Source organism: Bufo gargarizans, chromosome 2, assembly GCF_014858855.1.
Source record: "Bufo gargarizans isolate SCDJY-AF-19 chromosome 2, ASM1485885v1, whole genome shotgun sequence".
Taxonomy (NCBI): Eukaryota; Metazoa; Chordata; class Amphibia; order Anura; family Bufonidae; genus Bufo; species Bufo gargarizans.
In genome coordinates this window covers 568,067,158-568,093,585 of record NC_058081.1, presented here as the reverse complement: position 1 = coordinate 568,093,585, position 26,428 = coordinate 568,067,158, and the positions used below count along the sequence as shown (strand labels likewise).

The following is a 26,428-nucleotide window of genomic DNA, read 5'->3' as shown; positions in this document are numbered from 1 at the left end:
AAATTTGATTTTATGCCATTTTTCAAGTGGTCTTAAACTTTTGATCAGGACTGTATGAACATAGCCTTATATGCATGGGGACCTCTTGACTGTTTCCTGATGTTGGAGGAAAAAAGGATTTCACCTTGCCCAATCCTTTGTCCCCACAAAAGATTATCCAGTGCCACAGAATATTCTGCCAGCTAATTATTCCCCCCCCCCCCTTTAAACAAACATTCATTATTGGCCAAGGCAAGCATGAAAGTTTATGGTGGAGGTGGGAGAATAGCTAGTTTGCCCAACAGGTATTGAATTTTTATGTCCACCAAAATGGTTAGCTTTCGTGTGGAAACCAAGAGGCTGGAAAGGTTGGTCTATACTGTAATATTTCAGTGAAGAAGTACAGTATAAGACCATTTACATTATCTATGAATGGAAGCGTTGGTGGAGCCTAGCTGGGGAGGCCATTTCGACATTATATGACACATAGTCCTTTCTATGGTTGCACCAATTTCCGGTTTAGCAACATATCAGACTCCTTTGCATATTGTGTTGCTCTACTGGCCTCATAAGGCAGGTGTTAAAATAAATTGTAGTAATAAAAAAAAAAATGTTGGTATGAAATCTGAGCAGTGGTTAGGCCCAGATATTACCGTTGGTAGAAACATTAGAAACAGTAGAAACATTTTCTAGTTAAGAAGTATTATTTTTGATTACTTATTCATTCAGCTCCATAAAGAGAGAAGTTGCACAGTATCTTGTTCTTCCTCCACCCTCCTTCTGCTGTTCATATTTTTGTCCACATGCAACGTGCCACCCCCAAGGTCGATCATGTCCCAGGTTTATTGGAATGCCGAGTGGTGTGGTGCAGCCTCAATAGTTTTCTGTGTGTGTCACGGTGCTACTACTTGGATACCATCGCTGCTCAGGGTTAGGCTCTGAAGCAATAAAGGGGAGAGTAATGGTGGAGAAATAGTCAAGTCCTGACTTTTAGAAAGTTCTACAGTTTTACGTGAATCAACTTGCATCCATACAAGAAGTGGTGTTTCTCTTGGCTCCAGCAGGTTCTGGCATAAACTGGCAGGCAAACTTGAATATTCAGCTTTTTCTTCCTGCTGGGCTAAACTCGGCTTTAGCCTGGTAGCTGGACTTTAGGGCTGTTCTAGTACCTTTGGAGTGTGGTGCCTTTGGCTTTTGACCGTCTCATAACTCAGAATCACTAAACACTTCCTGCAGCCCCTCCCTTGGTAGGAAACAAGACTAGCCCACTTCAGTCCAAAAGCGGGAGAATGGAATGGTAAGTTCCATTATATCTAGAGATCTCTCTGCCATATACGCAGCAACCTGCTGGTGAACCAGGAATATTACATGAAATACAACAAATAACAGTTACGTAGCAGAACAATTAATGCACAGTGTAAGAGGACCTGGAGTAAATACACATATGGCATTATGGTTAACCCATTAGAGATGGTAGGAATGGTAATACCACTTTGGGGTATTACACACAAATTAAATTATTAATTTATTCATTTTCAAATACAACAGAAAAACAAAAACATTTCCACAGTATATTACATATTTTTCAAACCCCACAATCCATCCCACCCAATTCACAATCCATACCCCATGGAGAAAGAGGAAGGAGGTACAAAACCCCCCCAAAAACACTTATATATTATTGAGCTTTTTGTATAGTACAATGCTTCATCCCCCTGTTATCATATACTGTATTATCCTTTCCATTGTTATCATATTATTTACAGATTTCTTCCATTCATTATCAGAAGGCTGGTCTTTTTCAATCCATTTCAAAATAAGCAATCATGCCTGGAACAGCAGCTGACAAAGTACCTGTTTCAAAGCCTTCTGCAAGCTCAAGTGAATTGTACCCCAATATACAAGCTACAGGATAGCCATATACTGTATCTCTACTCCTAAAGATTTATCAATAATAACTGCTATTTTAAACCAATACCTAAACAGCTTGGGGCATCTCCAAATTAAATACACTAGACCTGCCTGTTCTTCACAACATCTTGGGCATTCATCTGTGGCTCTTAAATAGTGTTGAGCGAGCTTGTGTTTTAAGTTTGGCGTCTAAAGTTTGGGTTATCGAAGAATCGCGTTATTGATTCCTCTACCACGGACCATAACGAAATTTAGAATCCATAACGCGATTCTTCGATAACCCGAACTTTAGACGCCGAACTTAAAACACAAGTTCGCTCAACACTACTCTTAAACCCATTTTTTTAAAATATTAGGGGTGTACGATGTAACCTATGAAATCTGGGAAACTGAGTTCTGGTTTATAGTTTATTAAACTCTTATAAATTGCTCAGACTATTTAAGCAAATTTATAGCTAAATCTATAAAAGTCCTTGTGTAGCAGAGATATGAGCCATCTTGAGATATAATTTAGATAAAATATTTCATGAGCAGAAAATGAAACTTCAAAAAGATAACTTGTCTATAGGGATGCCAAATACCTCCACATATTTAACCAGCAGGCAACATCTGCCATCACATTACTACACAATAAAAAAGACATATGGTGCTCACTTACTTTTAGTTTGCTAAGCAATTTAAAGGGGTTGTCCGAGTTATGAAAAAAAAATATAGCACAGAAAATCTGATATATAACTGAGCTAAGCAAGTTTTATGCAAAAACAAATATATATTTTTCCTAATTTCCCTGGTTCTCTTCTGGCTCTTTGTTTACATGCAATAAAAACAATCTCTGCCCCGCCCCCTGCTCTGCAAAGGGAGTGAATACAAGAGCTGCCCTGAGTGACATGTCTGCCTGCTGGGAGACTCTGCAGCATGTTGTATGTGTAGGACTACAAGTCCCAGCTGTATAATGACACTGGTAAGGGAGTGGATACAAGTACTGTCCTGAGTGACATGTCTGCCTGCTGGGAGACTCTGCAGCATGTTGTATGTGTAGGACTACAAGTCCCAGCTGTATAATGACACTGCTAAGGGAGTGAATACAAGAGCTGCCCTGAGTGACATGTCTGCCTGCTGGGAGACTCTGCAGCATGTTGCATGTGTAGGACTACATGTCCCATCTGTATAATGACACTGCTAATACACACAGGATCTTCCCCCTACCTTCTTGTGCAATGTTCTCTCTAGTAGATCAGCTCCAGTGCCCAGAATTGTCCCTGCTGCAGAGCTGTGCAGGTGAAGGGGTTAAGTATCCTAGCAAAGAGTAGAGGGCAGTGAAGGGGGGGGGGGGGGGGGGCGTGGCCAGCACAGTGACGTCTCGTTTACAAGCTTGTAAACGAACATTATCAGCACAGGGAGAGAAGCTGACATCACAGGTCATGTGACCCTCAGTGAAATCTGAGAAACCAGCCATTGGAGATAAAGTGAGTGACTTGGAAAGCTGTTACATTTGCTTAGTTAGGAACATAGAAAGAATAAAAAAATAACTCGGATAACCCCTTTAAGAGCTAGTAAATAGGGATGAGCGAACCCGAACTGTAATCGTTCGGGTTCGTACCGAATTTTGGGGTGTCCGTGACACGGACCCGAACCCGAACATTTTTGTAAAAGTCCGGGTTCGGTGTTCGTCGCTTTTTTGGCGCTTTTTGAAAGGCTGCAAAGCAGCCAATCAACAAGCGTCATACTACTTGCCCCAAGAGGCCGTCACAGCCATGCCTACTATTGGCATGGCTGTGATTGGCCAGAGCACCATGTGACCCAGCCTCTATTTAAGCTGGAGTCACATAGCGCCGCCTCTGCTCTGATTAGCGTAGGGAGAGGTTGCGGCTGCGACAGTAGGGCGAGATTAGGCAGATTAACTCCTCCAAAGGACTTGATTAATTGATCGATCTGCAGCTGTGGATCATTGAGCTGCTGATACTCAATTGATCACTGTTTTTAGGCTGCCCAGACCGTTTGTCAGTGACTTTTTTCTGGGGTGATCGGCGGCCATTTTGTGTCTTGTGGTGTGCCAGCACAAGCTGCGACCAAGTGCATTTAACCCTTAATGGTGTGGTTGTTTTTTGGCTAATTCCTACATCAATGTGAAGCTGTCACACCAAGTGCATTTAACCAACAATAGTCTGGTTATTTTCTGGCCATATACTACATCAGGGGCAAACTGTGCCTGTCACCAAGTGCATTTAACCCTCAATGGTGTGGTTGTTTTTTGGCTAAATCCTACATCAGGGTGAAGCTGTCACACCAAGTGCATTTAACCAGCAATAGTCTGTTTATTTTTTGGCCATATACTACATCAGGGGCAAGCTGTCACCAAGTGCATTTAACCCTCAATGGTGTGGTTGTTTTTTGGCTAAATCCTACATCAGGGTGAAGCTGTCACACCAAGTGCATTTAACCAGCAATAGTCTGTTTATTTTTTGGCCATATACTACATCAGGGGCAAGCTGCGCCTGTCACCAAGTGCATTTAACCCTCAGTAGTGTGGTTGGTCAAGCTGTCACACCAAGTGCATTTAACCAGCAATAGTGTGGTAATTTTTTGGCCATATCCCAGTCTAATTCTGTCAGTAAACGTATACCTGTCACCCAGCGCCTAAGTACAAGGCCTCAAATTTATATCCAGCTATATCTGTCTTTACTGGTGCAGCTGGTCAAGTTATTTAGTGTCCGTAAAAACACATTGTTTGTTCTGGGTTGAAATACAATTCCCAATTTAGCAATTTCCTAATTTAGTGGTTAATGCTGTATCAGAGCTATTTAAAATCTATCCCTAAAAGGGTATATCAGATTCAAGGTGCACATAGGGTGATTCTGAATAACTTCACACACACGCTACTGTGCATTTCCAAGTCTAATTCTGTCCCTAAAACGTATACCTGTCACCTAGCGCCTAAATACTAGGCCTCAAATTTATATCTTGCTAAATCTGTCGTTACTGCTGTACTGTTGTGGCTGGGCAAGTTATTTAGTGTCCGTCAAAACACATTGTTTGTTCTGGGTTGAAATACAATTCCCAATTTAGCAATTTCCTAATTTAGTGGTTTCTGCTGTATCAGAGCTATTTAAAATCTATCCCTAAAAGGGTATATCAGATTCAAGGTGCACATAGGGTCATTCAGAATAACTTCACACACACGCTACTGTGCATTTCAAAGTCTAATTCTGTCAGTAAACCTATACCTGTCACCCAGCGCCTAAGTACAAGGCCTCAAATTTATATCCAGCTATATCTGTCGTTACTGGTGCAGCTGGTCAAGTTATTTAGTGTCCGTCAAAACACATTGTTTGTTCTGGGTTAAAATACAATTCCCAATTTAGCAATTTCCTAATTTAGTGGTTTCTGCTGTATCAGAGCTATTTAAAATCTATCCCTAAAAGGGTATATCAGATTCAAGGTGCACATAGGGTCATTCTGAATAACTTCACACACACGCTACTGTGCATTTCCAAGTCTAATTCTGTCCATAAAACGTATACCTGTCACCCAGCGCCTAAATAATAGGCCTCAAATTTATAGTCAGCTAAATCTGTGGTTACTGCTGTGCCTGTATTAGTGAAATACGGTACCTAAATAGATAGCCAGATAGTGTTAGTTGTCTTTAAAAAAAGGCCTGAATTTGAATTCAATACATTGGGTCAAATAATATTTTTTGTTGTTGTGGTGAACGATAACAATGAGGAAAACATCTAGTAAAGGACGCGGACATGGTCGTGGTGGTGTTAGTGGACCCTCTGGTGCTGGGAGAGGACGTGGCCGTTCTGCCACAGCCACACGTCCTAGTGTACCAACTACCTCAGGTCCCAGTAGCCGCCATAATTTACAGCGATATTTGGTGGGGCCCAATGCCGTTCTAAGGATGGTAAGGCCTGAGCAGGTACAGGCATTAGTCAATTGGGTGGCCGACAGTGGATCCAGCACGTTCACATTATCTCCCACCCAGTCTTCTGCAGAAAGCGCACAGATGGCGCCTGAAAACCAAGCCCATCAGTCTGTCACATCACCCCCATGCATACCAGGGAAACTGTCTGAGCCTCAAGTTATGCAGCAGTCTCTTATGCTGTTTGAAGACTCCGCTGGCAGGGTTTCCCAAGGGCATCCACCCAGCCCTTCCCCAGCGGTGGAAGACATAGAATGCACTGACGCACAACCACTTATGTTTCCTGATGATGAGGACATGGGAATACCACCTCAGCATGTCTCTGATGATGACGAAACACAGGTGCTAACTGCTGCGTCTTTCTGCAGTGTGCAGACTGAACAGGAGGTCAGGGATCAAGACTGGGTGGAAGACGATGCAGGGGACGATGAGGTCCTAGACCCCACATGGAATGAAGGTCGTGCCACTGACTTTCACAGTTCGGAGGAAGAGGCAGTGGTGAGACCGAGCCAACAGCGTAGCAAAAGAGGGAGCAGTGGGCAAAAGCTGAACACCCGCTGCCAAGAGACTCCGCCTGCTACTGACCGCCGCCATCTGGGACCGAGCACCCCAAAGGCAGCTTCAAGGAGTTCCCTGGCATGGCACTTCTTCAAACAATGTGCTGACGACAATACCCGAGTGGTTTGCACGCTATGCCATCAGAGCCTGAAGCGAGGCATTAACGTTCTGAACCTTAGCACAACCTGCATGACCAGGCACCTGCATGCAAAGCATGAACTGCAGTGGAGTAAACACCTTAAAACCAAGGAAGTCACTCAGGCTCCCCCTGCTACCTCTTCTGCTGCTGCCGCCTCGGCTTCTTCCTCCGCCTCTGGAGGAACTTTGGCACCTGCCGCCCAGCAAACAGGGGATGTACCACCAACACCACCACCACCTCCGTCACCAAGCATCTCAACCATGTCACATGGCAGCGTTCAGCTCTCCATCTCACAAACATTTGAGAGAAAGCGTAAATTCCCACCTAGCCACCATCGATCCCTGGCCCTGAATGCCAGCATTTCTAAACTACTGGCCTATGAAATGCTGTCATTTAGGCTGGTGGACACAGACAGCTTCAAACAGCTCATGTCACTTGCTGTCCCACAGTATGTTGTTCCCAGCCGGCACTACTTCTCCAAGAGAGGCGTGCCTTCCCTGCACAACCAAGTATCCGATAAAATCAAGTGTGCACTGCGCAACGCCTTCTGTGGCAAGGTCCACCTAACCACAGATATGTGGACCAGTAAGCACGGCCAGGGACGCTATATCTCCCTAACTGCACACTGGGTAAATGTAGTGGCAGCTGGGCCCCAGGCGGAGAGCTGTTTGGCGCACGTCCTTCCGCCGCCAAGGTTCACAGGACAACATTCTTTGCCTCCTGTTGCCACCTCCTCCTACTCGGCTTCCTCCTCCTCTTCTTCCACCTGCTCATCCAGTCAGCCACACACCTTCACCACCAACTTCAGCACAGCCAGGGGTAAACGTCAGCAGACCATTCTGAAACTCATATGTTTGGGGGACAGGCCCCACACCGCACAGGAGTTGTGGTGGGGTATAGAACAACAGAACAACGAGTGGTTGCTGCCGGTGAGCCTCAAGCCCGGCCTGGTGGTGTGCGATAATGGGCGAAATCTCGTTGCAGCTCTGGGACTAGCCGGTTTGACGAAAAGGGGTCATTTTTAGCACTTTCAGACCAGTCTCTTCGAAGTGACTCAGAGGGAGGTTTTTGGCAACAGCAGAGGCCAGGTACAAATGTGGCCAGCCAGGGCCCACTACTGGAGGACGATGAGGACGAGGATGAGGATGAAGCATGGTCACAGCGGGGTGGCACCCAACGCAGCTCGGGCCCATCACTGGTGCGTGGCTGGGGGGAAAGGCAGGACGATGACGATACGCCTCCCACAGAGGACAGCTTGTCCTTACCCCTGGGCAGCCTGGCACACATGAGCGACTACATGCTGCAGTGCCTGCGCAACGACAGCAGAGTTGCCCACATTTTAATGTGTGCGGACTACTGGGTTGCCACCCTGCTGGATCCACGGTACAAAGACAATGTGCCCACCTTACTTTCTGCACTGGAGTGTGATAGGAAGATGCGCGAGTACAAGCGCACGTTGGTAGACGCGCTACTGAGAGCATTCCCAAATGTCACAGGGGAACAAGTGGAAGCCCAAGGCCACTGCAGAGGAGGAGCAAGAGGTCGCCAAGGCAGCTGTGTCACGGCCAGCTCCTCTGAGGGCAGGGTTAGCATGGCAGAGATGTGGAAAACTTTTGTCAACACGCCACAGCTAACTGCACCACCACCTGATACGCAACGTGTTAGCAGGAGGCAACATTTCACTAACATGGTGGAACAGTACGTGTGCACACCCCTCCACGTACTGACTTATGGTTCGGCCCCATTCAACTTCTGGGTCTCTAAATTGTCCACGTGGCCAGAGCTAGCCTTTTATGCCTTGGAGGTGCTGGCCTGCCCGGCGGCCAGCGTTTTGTCTGAACGTGTATTCAGCACGGCAGGAGGCGTCATTACAGACAAAACGCAGTCGCCTGTCTACAGCCAATGTGGACAAGCTGACGTTCATAAAAATGAACCAGGCATGGATCCCACAGGACCTGTCCATCCCTTGTGCAGAGTAGACATTAACTACCTCCCCTTAACCATATATTATTGTACTCCAGGGCACTTCCTCATTCAATCCTATTTTTATTTTAATTTTACCATTATATCGCAAGGCTACCCAAAGTTGAATGAACCTCTCCTCTGCCTGGGTGCTGGGCCTAAATATATGACAATGGACTGTTGCAGTGGTGGCTGACGTGAAGCCTGAATCTCTGCTATGACATGCAGACTGATTCTCTGCTGACATGAAGACAGATTCTCTGTTACAGGACCTCTCTCCTCTGCCTGGGTGCTGGGCCTAAATATATGACAATGGACTGTTGCAGTGGTGGCTGACGTGAAGCCTGATTCTCTGCTATGAAATGCAGACTGATTCTCTGCTGACATGAAGCCAGATCCTCTGTTATGGGACCTCTCTCCTCTGCCTGGGTGCCTGGGCCTAAATATATGCCAATGGACTGTTGCAGTGGTGGCTGACATGAAGCCTGATTCTCTGCTATGACATGCAGACTGATTCTCTGCTGACATGAAGCCAGATCCTCTGTTACGGGACCTCTCTCCTCTGCCTGGGTGCTGGGCCTAAATATATGCCAATGGACTGTTGCAGTGTTGGCTGACATGAAGCCTGATTCTCTGCTATGACATGCAGACTGATTCTCTGCTGACATGAAGACAGATTCTCTGTTACGGGACCTCTCTCCTCTGCCTGTGTGCTAGGCCTAAATATCTGACAATGGACTGTTGCAGTGGTGGCTGACGTGAAGCCTCATTCTCTGCTATGACATGCAGACTGATTCTCTGCTGACATGAAGACAGATTCTCTGTTACGGGACCTCTCTCCTCTGCCTGGGTGCTGGGGCCTAAATATCTGAGAATGGACTGTTCCAGTGGTGGGTGACGTGAAGCCAGATTCTCTGCTATGGGACCTCTATCCAATTGATATTGGTTAATTTTTATTTATTTTATTTTTATTTTTATTCATTTCCCTATCCACATTTGTTTGCATCGGATTTACCTACATGTTGCTGCCTTTTGCAGCCCTCTAGCCCTTTCCTGGGCTGTTTTACAGCCTTTTTAGTGCCGAAAAGTTCGGGTCCCCATTGACTTCAATGGGGTTCGGGTTCGGGACGAAGTTCGGATCGGGTTCGGATCCCGAACCCGAACATTTCCGGGAAGTTCGGCCGAACTTCTCGAACCCGAACATCCAGGTGTCCGCTCAACTCTACTAGTAAACCTTGAAAAATAAGTAAAAAGAGGCATAACCTGCTAAGGAAAGTTTGTCTTTAGCTCTTTTGGCATGCACTCCAGCAAACTGCTACAAAGAAAAAAAAAAAGGTTTAGCTGACTCCTGCAGTCAAATAAATGCCTCCTTCCTCCCTGCCGCTCAATTTTGGGCTGGGGACTAGCTGTGCACTAGCATGAGGTCAGTCAAAACTGGAATTTCAGGAAAGGGACAGGGCTTAACATGCCATTCACTTAAAGAAACTGTCAGAGCATTTTAAAAGCACTGAAAACTCCAAATTGTCAGCAGCTTGTTACAAACCCGGCCCCACCCCTTGTATATGGGGAGGACATGTGTGTAAATAGCCAAGACAGGAAACTACGTGAAGTACCTAACTTTCTCAGGTGCCTTAATGTCAAATTTGCCTATATACATAGTAACATAGTTAATAAGGCTGAAAAAATAACCGTCCATCCAGTTCAGCATGCAAGTAGATTCAGAGGAAGGCTAAAAATAAACCTGTAAGATAGAACCCAGTTTTCCTCACTTTAGGGGAAAAAAATTCTTTCAGAATATGGAAACACTAGAAAATAATTTTTGGGGTATTTTCGCATCCGTAACAACCTGCTCTATAAAAATACCCATGATCTAACTTGTCAGATGAACATTGTAAATAACAAAAAATAAAAACGGTGCCAAAGCTATTTTTTGTTACCTTACAAAAAGTGTAATATAGAGCAACCAAAAATCATATGTACCCTAAAATAGTACCAACCAAACTGCCCCCTTATCCCATAGTTTCCAAAATAGGGTCTTTTTTTGGAGTTTCTACTCTAGGGATGAATCAGGGGGTCTTCAAATGTGACATGGCAACTTAAAATTATTCCAGTGAAATCTGCCTTCCAAAATTCATATGGCATTCCTTTCCTTCTGCGCCCTGCCCGTACAGCAGTTTACGACCACATATGGGGTGTTTCTGTAAACTACAGAATCAGGGTAATAAATATTCAGTTTTGTTTGGCTATTAACCCTTGCTTTAATAGCGGAAAAAAATTGATTAAAATGGAAAAACTGCCCAAAAAGTGAAATTCTGAAATTTAACAAAGTTTTGAATACAGTACCTTGAGGGGTGTAGTTTCTAAAATGGGCCACTTATGGGTGGTTTCTATTATGTCTATTATGTAAGCACAACAAAGTGACTTCAGACCTGAACTGGTCCTTAAAAATTGGGTTTTGGAAAATTTCTTAAAAATTTTAAGATTTGCTTCTAAATTTCTAGGCCTTCTAACGTCCCCAAAAAAGAAAATGTCATTTACAAAATGATCCAGACATGAAGTAGACATATGGGAAATGTAAAGTAATAACTAGTGTTGATCGAGCACCAAAGTGCTCGGGTGTTCTGGTGCTCGGGTCGAACACCTCGGGATGCTTGGCTGCTCTACCAAGCACCCGAGTACAATGGAAGTCAAATGAAAAACCCTAGTATTAAACCAGTCACCCCCTGCTCTGAGGAGGGGAGGGTGTATGGTTCATAGGAAAAGGTCAGAAATTAAAGGAAACACCACCGAAATGGTTCGGGAACAGGATGGGGAGGATGTCTGGATGCATCTTGGTCTATCAGGTCACTGCTGGGAACTATGCTGTCCGAGTAAGACGCCACTTTTACAGACTGACAAAACTGAAAATCGATTTTAGAGGAAAAATTGTTAGGAAACATTCTTTCCTGTATATTTACTTGTATATAAGTGCAAGTGCCACCAAAAATTACAAGGAAGAGGCACTCCGATAAAACCTGTATATCACATAATGGAGGGCCTCAGTCACATTGTGGTACAATTGTTTAGGTAGTGGGACTCCTGCACTCATAAAGACTATGCACTAAGTGAAAGGGCTTCCAAAAATTACAAGAAACCAGCACTCCAATACACCCTTTATTACACATAAAGGAGAGCATCATACACCCTTGAAAAATTATGATTGATGGCCTGCTGGTGACCCTCAAAAACATTAGGAGCAAGGGCCTGCTGGTGATCCTCTGAAACATTACGGGTGAGGGCCTGCTGCTGAGCTGACCTTCTAAAACATTAGGGGTGAAGGTCTGCTGCAGATCTGACTCTCTAAAACTTTAGGGGTGAGTGCCTGCTGCTGATCTGAGCATCGAAAAAATTATGGGCGAGGGCCTGCTGGTGAGCTGACCCTGTAAAACATTATGGTTGCGGGCCTGCAGGTGAGCTGACCCTATAAAACATTATATGCAAGGGCCTGCAGGTGAGCTGACCCTCTAAAAGATTGTAGGTGAGGGCCTGCTGGTGAACTGACCCTCTAAACATTACATGCAAGGGCCTGCTGGTGAGATGACCCTCTAAAACATTATATGCGAGGGCCTGCTTGTAAGCTGACCCTCTAAAACATTACATGCAAGGACCTGCAGGTGAGCTGACCCTCTAAAAAATTGTAGGTGGGGGCTATGCAAGGGCATGCTGGTGAGCTGACCCTCTAAAACAATAAATGCGAGGGCCTGCTGGTGAGCTGACCCTCTAAAACATTATATGCAAGGGCCTGCAGGTAAGCTGACCCTCTGCAACATTAGAAGCGAGGGCAGACTAATAAGCATGTTGATATGACGGAAGAGGATTAGGACGAGAAACGGAAGATTGAACCATATACCCTTTTTTTGTGGTGGAAGGGGTGCATGGGAATACAGTGTATTCAGTACATTATAAAATACACATTTAAAGTGCCTTTATGTTCAGCCGCTTACCTCTGGTGGAGTAGAGAAGTCAGGGGCATTTTTAAAAGAGTCAACCTGTCAGCATTTTCAGTTGACAGGCGGATGCGCTTATCAGTTATTATGCCCGCAGCAGCACTAAATACCCGCTCTGACAAAACGATGGCGGCAGGGCAGGCAAGCACCTCCAAGGCATATAGCGCCATTTCGTGCCACGTGTCCAGCTTGGACACCCAGTATTTTTAAGGCACAGAGGGATTATTGAGGACGCTGACACGGTCTGCTACGTACTCCTTTACTATCTTCCAAACCTTTTCTCTCCTTGTGACACTAGGCTGCGCATCAGGGTGAGGGTGCTGGCGGGGTGTCATGAAACTGTCCCAGGCCTTGGAGAGTGTTTCCTTGCCTCTGTTGGAACTGCTGTGTGTTCCCCTCGTCTTCTCTCCTCGGTTGCCCAAGATCCACAAGGACCTTCTGGTATTGCACCATTTTGATCCTCCTCTCCACCACAGGAATGAGAGATGAGAAGTTCTCTTTGTAGCGGGGGTCGAGAAGGGTGAACAACCAGTAATTGGTTTTGTCTAAAATACGTAAAACGCGTGGGTACCAGGAAAGGCAGCCTAACATAAATGAACGAAAGTGACTTAACAAGTCATAGAGATAACACCCCTAAAAGAAGCGCCAAAAAAAAAGAGTGTGTCAAAGAGAAATTTTCATATGCAATTTAAGTGTTCAATCGATAACTACCTGTAAATGGAAGTTAGACGTCTACCCAGATCAGGGTGACCAAGAAAGAAAAGTGGAGTCCGTGGACAGTAGGCACACCACTATAGCATACTATAATCAACAATAAGTCAAAGTAGTCACATATAATAACCCTATGGGGGTATAATAGAATAGCCAAAGGTAATAATCAACTCACTTCACAGGGGGTGGCCAGCTTGGACCAATACCCCCCAATCCGGAGCGCCTGTAGAGTCGCCCAAAGTTGACAGTTGCCCAGTAGGAAATGAAAGGCTTCACTTCAGTGGTATTGTTGAAGGCTTTGGCTTCTTTATTGATTCATAAAAGGCTCAACGCGTTTCGGGGTATGCAGACCCCTTCTTCAGGAGAAAATACAGATAAAAATAAGCTTATAGTAACAGTACCTGGTGGCCCTATATATAGGGCTATAAGGGAAGGCCAATATGGTGTCCTTTGGCGCCAAAGAGGGGAACCACATGGGACGCTGATAAGAGTGGACCACCTCCTTATCCAGATACTGTTACTATAAGCCTATTTTTATCTGTATTTTCTCCTGAAGAAGGGGTCTGCATACCCCGAAACGCGTTGAGCCTTTTATGAATCAATAAAGAAGCCAAAGCCTTCAACAATACCACTGAAGTGAAGCCTTTCATTTCCTACTGGGCAACTGTCAGCTTTGGACGACTCTACAGGCGCTCCGGATTGGGGGGTATTGGTCCATGCTGGTGTCTTGAGCTTATCCAGCTGGCCACCCCCCGTGAAGTGAGTTGATTATTACCTTTGGCTATTCTATTATACCCCCATAGGGTTATTATATGTGACTACTTTCACTTATTGTTGATCATAGTATGCTATAGTGGTGTGCCTACTGTCCACGGACTCCACTTTTCTTTCTTGGTCATCCTGATCTGGGTAGACGACTAACTTCCATTTACAGGTAGTTATCGATTGAACACTTAAATTGCATACGAAAATTTTTCTTTGATACACTCTGGGGTTTTTTGGCGCTTCTTTTATCTCTATGACTTGTTAAGTCACTTTCGTTCATTTCCTCCTACACACCGATTCCTTTCAGTGTGAACACCACTTTCCAGCTGCCTCCCTTGCTACAGTACTTTTCTTCTCCTGCCTCTGATTTTTGCCTTTTCTCGTTCTCCATCCACTGGCGCCTTTAGTTATATCCTGTCTCTTGGAATTATCCACTAGATTGGATTAACCCTCGCCTTTTTCTTTCTCTCTATACCAGCCTAACATAAAGTCAGCCATGTGTGCCAGAGTTCCAACAGGCAAGACTTCGCTGTCGTCATCAGGAGGATGACTCTCAATCTCCTCATTCTCTTCCTCCTCTTCTGCCCATCCACGCTGAACAGATGGAATTAAACTTCCATGGGTACTACCCTCTGCAGCGGAGGCAACCGTCTCCTGCTCCTCCTCCTCATCATCCAATTTGCGTTGAGAAGATGAACTAAGGGTGGTCTGGCTATCACCCTGTGGAATGTCTTCCCCCCATTTCCACCTCTTCCACATGCAAAGCGTCGGCCTTAATTGTGAGCAGCGAGTGTTTGTGTAGACACAAAAGTGGGATGGTGATGCTGATAATAGCGTTATCGCGGCTCACCATCTGTGTTGATACCTTAAAGTTTCCTAAAGCCTCACAGAGGTCAGACATCCATGGCTACTCCTCGTTTGACCTCTTGAGACACTAATTGCGGTTGACTTATTGGCAACTGTGCATCTTCATCATCATCCACCTCATGAAACACTAATTGCTGTTCCCCACTGTCATCTTCTTGTGACTGTGGATGCTCAAGAGTTTGAGAATCCAAGATCTCATGTCCCTCTTCAAGCACGCTTGTCGAGAGGCCCAAATGAAGGAATGGCCCTTAAAAGAGCTCCTTTGAATATCCGAGTGTGGTATCACTTGTTTGCCAAGACTCTCCATGGTGGGAGGAAGGTGGATCAGGGTGAGGATTGTGTTGACCAGACTCTTGGCTACTGAGACTGGGCTTGGTGGAAGACAGGGTGGTGCTTAACTGACTGGAAGCATTATTTGCTGCAATCCAACCGACCACCTGGTCGCACTGGTTTGACTTTGAGAGCACTGTCCTGCGCCGCCCTTCAAACTGCCCTTCCCTGTCCCTTACTGCTCGCCTTCTTCATATTAAATGTTATATATGTTTGAAAGTATGTCACATGTACAGTAGCATAGGATTTGTAAGTGTATGCGCAAAAAAAAAGGCATTTGGGATACGCACACGTTACGCAGGAGAAATACCGCAGATAATGTCGCTGATGTCAGCAGCGGCTAAAATAAAATTACAGGGAATGTCACAGGTATTTTGGATGTGGAAACATTACACAGGAGACATTTCCCAGGTAATGCCACTGTCTGCAGCGGACACCGTCTACAGAAAAAGTACACTGGATGTCACTGATATTTTTGGGGGATGCGCACACGTTACACAGGAGAAATACTACAGATAATGTCGCTGATGTCAGCGGCGGCTAATATAAAATTACAGGGAATGTCATAGGTATTTGGGTTCTGGAAATGCTACACAGGAGACATTTCCCAGGTAATGTCACTGTCCGCAGCGAACACGGTCTACGGAAAAAGTACACTGGATGCCACTGATATTTTTGGGATGTGCACACATTACACAGGAGAAATACCGCAGATAATGTCGCTGATATCAGCAGCGGCTAATAGAAAATTACCGCATCCCGCAAAAAATGAGCCCTTACATAGGAAAATCTCAAAAAAAATTAAAAAAAAACTATAGCTCTCAGAACATGAAGACACTAAAGCATCATTTTTTTTGTTTCAAAAATGCTATTATTGTGTTAAAGTGAAATAAATAAAAAAAATTATACATATTAGGTATCCGCATCCGTAACAACCAGCTCTATAAAAATATCACATGACCTAACCCCTCGGATGAACACCGTAAAAAAAAGTAATAATAAAAACTGTCAAAATAAGCCATTTTTGTCACCTTACATCACAAAAAGTGCAACATCAAGTGATCAAAAAGGCATATATTCCACAAAATGGTACCAGCAAAACCGTCACCTCATCCTGCAAAAAATGAGCCCCTACATAAGAAAGTCTCTTAAAAAATAAAAAACTACAGCTCTCAGAACATGGACACATTAAAACATAATTTTTTTGTTTCAAAAATGCTATTATTGTGCAAAACTTAAAGAGGACCTTTCACCTGTGAAAAGAATGTGAACTAAGTATGCTGACATGGAGAGCGGCGCCCCGGGGATCTCACTGCAATTACTATTATCCCCGGGCGCCGCTCCGTTCTCCCGTTATGTCCAGTGCACAGCTCACAGCTTGGGAGGTTTTTTTCTCCCAGGCTGTGAACTGTGCGCTGCGATTGGCCAGCGCTGCAGCCTAGGAGAAGGAGACGCCCACAGGACAAGTGCAGACACCGCCTACTATAACTTACAGAGGGAAGATACCGGAGGGCATAACGGGAGAACGGAGCGGCGCCCGGGGATAATAGTAAGTGCAGTGAGATCCCCGGGTGCCGCTCTCCATGTCAGCATACTTAGTTCACATACTTTTTACAGGTGAATGGTCCTTTAAATAAATAAGAAAAAGTATATACAGTATATTAGGTATCACCACGTCCGTAACAATCTGATCTATAAAAATGTCACTTGACGAACCCCTCAGATGACCCCTGTAAAAATAAATAAAAACTGTGCTAAAACAACCAATTTTTTGGTCACCTTGCCACATAAAGTGTTATAATAAATGATCAAAAAATCATATGTACCCAAAAATAGTACCAATAAAACTGTCACCTTATCCCCTAATTTCCAAAATGGGGTCACTTCTTGGGAGTTTCTACTGTAAGGGTGCTTCAAGGGGGCTTCAAATGGGACATGGCATCTAAAAACCATACGGCGCTCCTTTTCTTCTGCACCCTTACATCAGTTTAAGACCACATGTGGGGTGTTTCTGTAAACTGCAGAATCTGGGTAATAGATAATGAGTTTTGTTTGGCTGTTAACCATCGATGTGTTAAAGAAAAAATTTGATTAAAATGAAAAATCTGCCCAAAAAGTGAAATTAAAAAATTTGATCTCCATTTTCCTTTAATTCTTGTGGAACGCCTGAAGGGTTAACAAAGTTTGTAAAATCGGTTTTAAGTAACTTGAGGGGTGTAGTTTCTACAATGGGGTCATTTATGGGGCTATCCACTATGTAGGCCTGACAAAGTGACTTCAGAACTGAACTGGTCCTTAAAAAGTGGGTTTTGGCAATTTTCTTAAAAATTTGAAGAATTGCTTCTAAACTTCTAAGCCTTCTAACTAGGGATGAGCGAACCCGAACTGTAAAAGTCCGGGTTCGGGTTCGGTGTTCGTCGCTTTCTTGGCGCTTTTTGAAAGGCTGCAAAGCAGCCAATCAACAAGCGTCATACTACTTGCCCCAAGAGGCCGTCACAGCCATGCCTACTATTGGCATGGCTGTGATTGGCCAGAGCACCATGTGACCCAGCCTCTATTTAAGCTGGAGTCACATAGCGCCGCCCATCACTCTGCTCTGATTAGCGTAGGGAGAGGTTGCAGCTGCGACGTTAGGGCGAGATTAGGCAGATTAACTCCTCCAAAGGACTTGATTAATTGATCGATCTGCAGCTGTGGATCATTGAGCTGCTGATACTCAATTGCTCACTGTTTTTAGTCTGCCCAGACCGTTTGTCAGTGACTTTTTTCTGGGGTGTTCGGCGGCCATTTTGTGTCTTGTGGTGTGCCAGCACAAGCTGCGACCAAGTGCATTTAACCCTTAATGGTGTGGTTGTTTTTTGGCTAATTCCTACATCAGTGTGAAGCTGTCACACCAAGTGCATTTAACCAACAATAGTCTGGTTATTTTTTGGCCATATACTACAGCAGGGGCAAGCTGCGCCTGTCACCAAGTGCATTTAACCCTCAATGGTGTGGTTGTTTTTTGGCTAAAGCCTACATCAGGGTGAAGCTGTCACACCAAGTGCATTTAACCAGCAATAGTCTGTTTATTTTTTGGCCATATACTACATCAGAGGCAAGCTGCGCCTGTCACCAAGTGCATTTAACCCTCAGTAGTGTGGTTGGTCAAGCTGTCACACCAAGTGCATTTAACCAGCAATAGTCTGTTTATTTTTTGGCCATATACTACATCAGGGGCAAGCAGCCCCTGTCACCAAGTGCATTTAACCCTCAGTAGTGTGGTTGGTCAAGCTGTCACACCAAGTGCATTTAACCATCAATAGTGTGGTTATTTTTTGGGCATATCCCAGTCTAATTCTGTCAGTAAACGTATACCTGTCACCCAGCGCCTAAATACTAGGCCTCAAGTTTATATCCAGCTAAATCTGTCGTTACTGGTGTGGCTGGTCAAGTTATTTAGTGTCCGTCAAAGCACATTTTTTGTTCTGGGTTGAAATACAATTCCCAATTTAGCAATTTCCTAATTTAGTGGTTTCTGCTGTATCAGGCCTACTTTAAATACATCCCTAAAAGGGTATATCAGATTCAAGGTGCACATAGGGTCATTCTGAATAACTTCACACACACACTACTGTGCATATCCCAGTCTAATTCTGTCCGTAAAACGTATACCTGTCACCCAGCGCCTAAATACTAGGCCTCAAATTTATATCCTGCTAAATCTGTCGTTACTGCTGTACTGTTGTGGCTGGGCAAGTTATTTAGTGTCCGTCAAAGCAAATTTTTTGTTCTGGGTTGAAATACAATTCCCAATTTAGCAATTTCCTAATTTAGTGGTTTCTGCTGTATCAGAGCTATTTGAAATCTATCCCTAAAAGGGTATATCAGATTCAAGGTGCACATAGGGTCATTCTGAATAACTTCACACACACACACTACTGTGCATATCCCAGTCTAATTCTGTCCGTAAAACGTATACCTGTCACCCAGCGCCTAAATACTAGGCCTCAAATTTATATCCTGCTAAATCTGTCGTTACTGCTGTACTGTTGTGGCTGGGCAAGTTATTTAGTGTCCGTCAAAGCACATTTTTTGTTCTGGGTTGAAATACAATTCCCAATTTAGCAACTTCCTAATTTAGTGGTTTCTGCTGTATCAGAGCTATTTGAAATCTATCCCTAAAAGGGTATATAATATTCAAGGTGCACATAGTGTCATTCTGAATAACTTCACACACACGCTACTGTGCATTTCCAAGTCTAATTCTGTCAGTAAACCTATACCTGTCACCCAGCACCTAAATACTAGGCCTCAAATTTATATTCAGCTAAATCTGTGGTTACTGCTGTGCCTGTATTAGTGTAATACGGTACCTAAATAGATAGCCAGATAGTGTTAGGTGTCTGTAAAAAAAGTCCTGAATTTGAATTCAATACATTGGGCCAAATAATATTTTTGTTGTTGTGGTGAACGATAACAATGAGGAAAACATCTAGTAAAGGACGCGGACATGGTCGTGGTGGTGTTAGTGGACCCTCTGGTGCTGGGAGAGGACGTGGCCGTTCTGCCACAACCACACGTCCTAGTGTACCAACTACCTCAGGTCCCAGTAGCCGCCATAATTTACAGCGATATTTGGTGGGGCCCAATGCCGTTCTAAGGATGGTAAGGCCTGAGCAGGTACAGGCATTAGTCAATTGGGTGGCCGACAGTGTATCCAGCACGTTCACATTATCTCCCACCCAGTCTTCTGCAGAAAGCGCACAGATGGCGCCTGAAAACCAAGCCATCAGTCTGTCACATCACCCCCATGCATACCAGGGAAACTGTCTGAGCCTCAAGTTATGCAGCAGTCTCTTATGCTGTTTGAAAACTCCGCTGGCAGGGTTTCCCAAGGGCATCCACCCAGCCCTTCCCCAGTGGTGGAAGACATAGAATGCACTGACGCACAACCACTTATGTTTCCTGATGATGAGGACATGGGAATACCACCTCAGCATGTCTCTGATGACGAAACACAGGTGCCAACTGCTGCGTCTTTCTGCAGTGTGCAGACTGAACAGGAGGTCAGGGATCAAGACTGGGTGGAAGACGATGCAGGGGATGATGAGGTCCTAGAGCCCACATGGAATGAAGGTCGTGCCACAGACTTTCACAGTTCGGAGGAAGAGGCAGTGGTGAGACCGAGCCAACAGCGTAGCAAAAGAGGGAGCAGTGGGCAAAAGCAGAACACCCGCCGCCAAGAGACTCCGCCTGCTACTGACCGCCGCCATCTGGGACCGAGCACGCCAAAGGCAGCTTCAAGGAGTTCCCTGGCTTGGCACTTCTTCAAACAATGTGCTGACGACAAGACCCGAGTGGTTTGCACGCTATGCCATCAGAGCCTGAAGCGAGGCATTAACGTTCTGAACCTTAGCACAACCTGCATGACCAGGCACCTGCATGCAAAGCATGAACTGCAGTGGAGTAAACACCTTAAAACCAAGGAAGTCACTCAGGCTCCCCCTGCTACCTCTTCTGCTGCTGCCGCCTCGGCCTCTTCCTCCGCCTCTGGAGGAACATTGGCACCTGCCGCCCAGCAAACAGGGGATGTACCACCAACACCACCACCACCTCCGTCACCAAGCATCTCAACCATGTCACACGGCAGTGTTCAGCTCTCCATCTCACAAACATTTGAGAGAAAGCGTAAATTCCCACCTAGCCACCCTCGATCCCTGGCCCTGAATGCCTGCATTTCTAAACTACTGGCCTATGAAATGCTGTCATTTAGGCTGGTGGACACAGACAGCTTCAAACAGCTCATGTTGCTTGCTGTCTAACAGTATGTTGTTCCCAGCCGGCACTACTTCTCCAAGAGAGCCGTGCCTTCCCTGCACAACCAAGTATCCGATAAAATCAAGTGTGCACTGCGCAACGCCATCTGTGGCAAGGTCCACCTAACCACAGATACGTGGACCAGTAAGCACAGCCAGGGACGCTATATCTCCCTAACTGCACACTGGGTAAATGTAGTGGCAGCTGGGCCCCAGGCGGAGAGCTGTTTGGCGCACGTCCTTCCGCCGCCAAGGATCACAGGGCAACATTCTTTGCCTCCTGTTGCCACCTCCTCCTACTCGGCTTCCTCCTCCTCTTCTTCCACCTGCTCATCCAATCAGCCACACACCTTCACCACCAACTTCAGCACAGCCCGGGGTAAACGTCAGCAGGCCATTCTGAAACTCATATGTTTGGGGGACAGGCCCCACACCGCACAGGAGTTGTGGTGGGGTATAGAACAACAGACCGACGAGTTGTTGCTGCCGGTGAGCCTCAAGCCCGGCCTGGTGGTGTGCGATAATGGGCGAAATCTCGTTGCAGCTCTGGGACTAGCCGGTTTGACGCACATCCCTTGCTTGGCGCATGTGCTGAATTTGGTGGTGCAGAAGTTCATTCACAACTACCCCGACATGTCAGAGCTGCTGCATAAAGTGCGGGCCGTCTGTTCGCGCTTCCGGCGTTCACATCCTGCTGCTGCTCGCCTGTCTGCGCTAAAGCGTAACTTCAGCCTTCCTGCTCACCGCCTCATATGCAACGTGCCCACCAGGTGGAACTCCACCTTGCACATGCTGGACAGACTGTGCGAGCAGCAGCAGGCCATAGTGGAGTTTCAGCTGCAGCACGCACGGGTCAGTCGCACTACAGAACAGCACCACTTCACCACCAATGACTGGGCCTCCATGCGAGACCTGTGTGCCCTGTTGCGCTGTTTCGAGTACTCCACCAACATGGCAAGTGGCGATGACGCCGTTATCAGCGCTACAATACCACTTCTATGTCTCCTTGAGAAAACACTTAGGGCGATGATGGAAGAGGAGGTGGCCCAGGAGGAGGAGGAGGAGGAAGAGGGGTCATTTTTAGCACTTTCAGGCCAGTCTCTTCGAAGTGACTCAGAGGGAGGTTTTTTGCAACAGCAGAGGCCAGGTACAAATGTGGCCAGCCAGGGCCCACTACTGGAGGACGATGAGGATGAGGATGAGGAGGAGGATAAGGATGAAGCATGGTCACAGAGGGGTGGCACCCAACGCAGCTCGGGCCCATCACTGGTGCGTGGCTGGGGTGAAAGGCAGGACGATGACGATACGCCTCCCACAGAGGACAGCTTGTCCTTACCCCTGGGCAGCCTCGCACACATGAGCGACTACATGCTGCAGTGCCTGCGCAACGACAGCAGAGTTGCCCACATTTTAACGTGTGCGGACTACTGGGTTGCCACCCTGCTGGATCCACGGTACAAAGACAATGTGCCCACCTTACTTCCTGCACTGGAGCGTGATAGGAAGATGCGCGAGTACAAGCGCACGTTGGTAGACTCGCTACTGAGAGCATTCCCAAATGTCACAGGGGAACAAGTGGAAGCCCAAGGCCAAGGCAGAGGAGGAGCAAGAGGTCGCCAAGGCAGCTGTGTCACGGCCAGCTCCTCTGAGGGCAGGGTTAGCATGGCAGAGATGTGGAAAAGTTTTGTCAACACGCCACAGCTAACTGCACCACCACCTGATACGCAACGTGTTAGCAGGAGGCAACATTTCACTAACATGGTGGAACAGTACGTGTGCACACCCCTCCACGTACTAACTGATGGTTCGGCCCCATTCAACTTCTGGGTCTCCAAATTGTCCACGTTGCCAGAGCTAGCCTTTTATGCCTTGGAGGTGCTGGCCTGCCCGGCGGCCAGCGTTTTGTCTGAACGTGTATTCGGCACGGCAGGGGGCATCATTACAGACAAACGCAGCCGCCTGTCTACAGCCAATGTGGACAAGCTGACGTTCATAAAAATGAACCAGGCATGGATCCCACAGGTACCTGTCCATCCCTTGTGCAGATTAGTCATTAACTACCTCCCCTTAACCATATATTATTGTACTCCAGGGCACTTCCTCATTCAATCCTATTTTTATTTTTATTTTACCATTATATTGCGAGGCTACCCAAAGTTAAATGAACCTCTCCTCTGTCTGGGTGCCGGGGCCTAAATATATGCCAATGGACTGTTCCAATGTTGGGTGACGTGAAGCCTGATTCTCTGCTATGACATGCAGACTGATTCTCTGCTGACATGAAGACAGATCCTCTGTTACGGGACCTCTCTCCTCTGCCTGGGTCTAAATATATGCCAATGGACTGTTCCAATGTTGGGTGACGTGAAGCCTGATTCTCTGCTATGTACATGCAGACTGATTCTCTGCTGACATGAAGCCAGATCCTCTGTTACGGGACCTCTCTCCTCTGCCTGGGTGCCTGGGCCTAAATATATGCCAATGGACTGTTGCAGTGGTGGCTGACGTGAAGCCTGATTCTCTGCTATGACATGCAGACTGATTCTCTGCTGACATGAAGCCAGATTCTCTGTTACGGGACCTCTCTCCTCTGCCTTGGTGCTGGGCCTAAATATGTGCCAATGGACTGTTGCAGTGGTGGCTGACGTGAAGCCTGATTCTCTGCTATGACATGCAGACTGATTCTCTGCTGACCTATGACATGTAGACTGATTCTCTGCTGACATGAAGACAGATTCTCTGTTACGGGACCTCTCTCCTCTGCCTGGGTGCTGGGCCTAAATATCTGACAATGGACTGTTGCAGTGGTGGCTGACGTGAAGCCTGATTCTCTGGTATGACATGCAGACTGATTCTCTGCTGACATGAAGACAGATTCTCTGTTACGGGACCTCTCTCCTCTGCCTGGGTGCCGGGGCCTAAATATCTGAGAATGGACTGTTCCAGTGGTGGGTGACGTGAAGCCAGATTCTCTGCTATGGGACCTCTCTCCAATTGATATTGGTTATTTTTTATTTATTTTATTTTTATTTTTATTCATTTCCCTATCCACATTTGTTTGCATGGGATTTACCTACATGTTGCTGCCCTCTAGCCCTTTCCTGGGCTGTTTTACAGCCTTTTTAGTGCCGAAAAGTTCGGGTCCCCATTGACTTCAATGGGGTTCGGGTTCGGGACGAAGTTCGGATCGGGTTCGGATCCCGAACCCGAACATTTCCGGGAAGTTCGGCCGAACTTCTCGAACCCGAACATCCAGGTGTCCGCTCAACTCTACTTCTAACGTCCTAAAAAAATAAAATGACATTTCCAAAATGATGCCAACATAAAGTAGACATATGGGGAATGTTAAAGAGGACCTTTCATTACAATAAAAAATCTAAACTAAGTATGCTGACATGGAGAGCAGCGCCCAGGGATCTCCCTGCACTTACTATTATCCCTGGGCACCGGTCCGTTCTCCCGGTATCTTCAGATTTTCGGCTCAACTGGGAGGAGCCTGCTCTTGTTCTCCTGGTCGTCTCCTTCTCCCAGGCTTTAGCGCTGGCCAATTGCAGCGTTCAGCTCATAGCCTGAGAGGTTTTTTTTCTCCCAGGCTATGAGCTGAGTGCTGTGATTGGCCAGAAGGAGACGCCTAGGAGAACAAGAGCAGGCTCCTCTCAGTTTAGCTGAAAATGTTAAGATACCGGAGCCTATACCGGGAGAACGCAGCGGTGCCCAGGGATATTAGTAAGTGCAGGGAGATCCCTGGGCGCTGCTCTCCATGTCAGCATACTTAGTTTAGATTTTGTATTGTAATAAAAGGTCCTCTTTAAGTAATAAATATTTTATGAGGTATCACTTTGTTTTATATTTAATCATATTTTATTAAATGATTTCATAAAATTAAAATATGCAAGACAACAAAGGAACACCTTTGGTTAGACGCTCCGAATTAGATTATGACAATTCTGATCCGTGACAGTATATCATTAAATACAACAATAGAGTGCATGTCAATACCAATACTATCATGTCCTGACACAATCTAATAATCACTTTCTGTTTTAAAGGCAGAGAAATTGAAATTTAGAAAATTGCAACATTTTTCAAACTTTTTGGTAAATTTGCGATTTTTTTCATAAATAAAGGTGAATTATATTGACTCAAATTTATGACTATCATGAAGTACAATGTGTCACGAGAAAACAATCTCTGAATGACTTGGATAAGTAAAGGCGTTTCAAAGTTATTATCACAAAGTGAGATATGTCAGATTTGCTAAATTAGGCCTGGTCAGGGGGCAAATGGCCCAGATGGGAAGTGGCTAAAAGGACTTTTGGGTCTGTAAAGTCTTAGCAATTTAGAGCAGGTTGCGCTAAAAATATATATTGCTGTTGCCACACAAAACAATAGTCCTTAAAAGGACTTTTGGGTCCCTGACAATTTTTTTTTCACTCCCTACACTATCTTTCCCTTCCTCAGCACATCTCTCTCTGACTAACACTGAGCTGAACATGTGTCATGGCTACGGCATTAGAGTGAAGGGCAGTACTTACCCGCACATTTATTGGCTGCAAAGCAGTCAACAAACGTGCGGGGAGGAGACTCAAGTATTGCGCTCGAGCACATGCAGTATTCGTCCGAATACCGCCATGCGTCGAGCATCGAGATGCTCAAGCCGAACTGGTGTTCGGCTGAGCATGCTTGATCAACACTAGTAATAACTAATTTAGGAGGTATCACTATGTGTTTTAAAAGCGAAATAAGAGAAATATAAATTTTTAAAATTGCTAATTTTTTTATAAACAAAAATGAAATATTTTGACTCAAATTTACCACTGTCATGAAGTACAATCTGTGACAAGAAAACAATCTCAGAATGGCCTGGATAAGTAAAAGCGTTTTAAAGTTGTCACCACATAAAGTGACACATGTTAGATTTGCAAAAAATGGTCTGGTCCTTAAGGTGAAAAATGGCAGGGTTCTGATGGGGTTAAAGCTGCACATGGTTGTAACCCAGCTCAGGACCTTGAAAGGCAAGTCTGCCTAGCTAAAACACTGTTTATGAGGGAAATTATTTATTTAGGCAGACTTAGCATTTATTGGTTCTATTACAGGTCCATAAAATGTGTTACCCAGCTTTCCTGAGACCCTGAAAGACAAATATGTCTAGCTATGCTACAGTATGGAGGATTTGTCATTGGAATTCTTACTCAGCTTTTCCAGGCCCCCGACTAGCAAATCCAGCTAGATATTCTGAAGATTTACTAATTAAAACACAGGCTGAGTTGGTGTTTTGCATTTTGGGAAAGCTAGGTAACAACCTCCTTGGGGCAGTGATGGGGGCATGTTATCATCAATGCAGCCGTACAGTGTTGTCACCCAGCATTTCCAGGACCCCGAGCAGCAAGTTGGTCTTGCTATATCAGGGATGGCCAACCTGAGGCTCTCCAGCTGTTGCAAAACTACAACTCCCAGCATGCCCAGTGTGCCTACATCTACAGTGGGATGCGAAAGTTTG

The 26,428-nt window shown here is 45.6% G+C and overlaps 1 long non-coding RNA gene across 1 annotated transcript in view; it reads right to left on the bottom strand.

Moving 5' to 3' along the window:
- Positions 1-725: 725 nt before the first annotated feature.
- Positions 726-26,428, bottom strand: part of LOC122926727 — a 68,326-nt gene continuing 42,623 nt past the window's right edge. The window contains exon 4 of the long non-coding RNA XR_006387703.1: positions 726-917. This is a non-coding gene — a long non-coding RNA (uncharacterized LOC122926727). The remainder of the gene's footprint in view (positions 918-26,428) is intronic.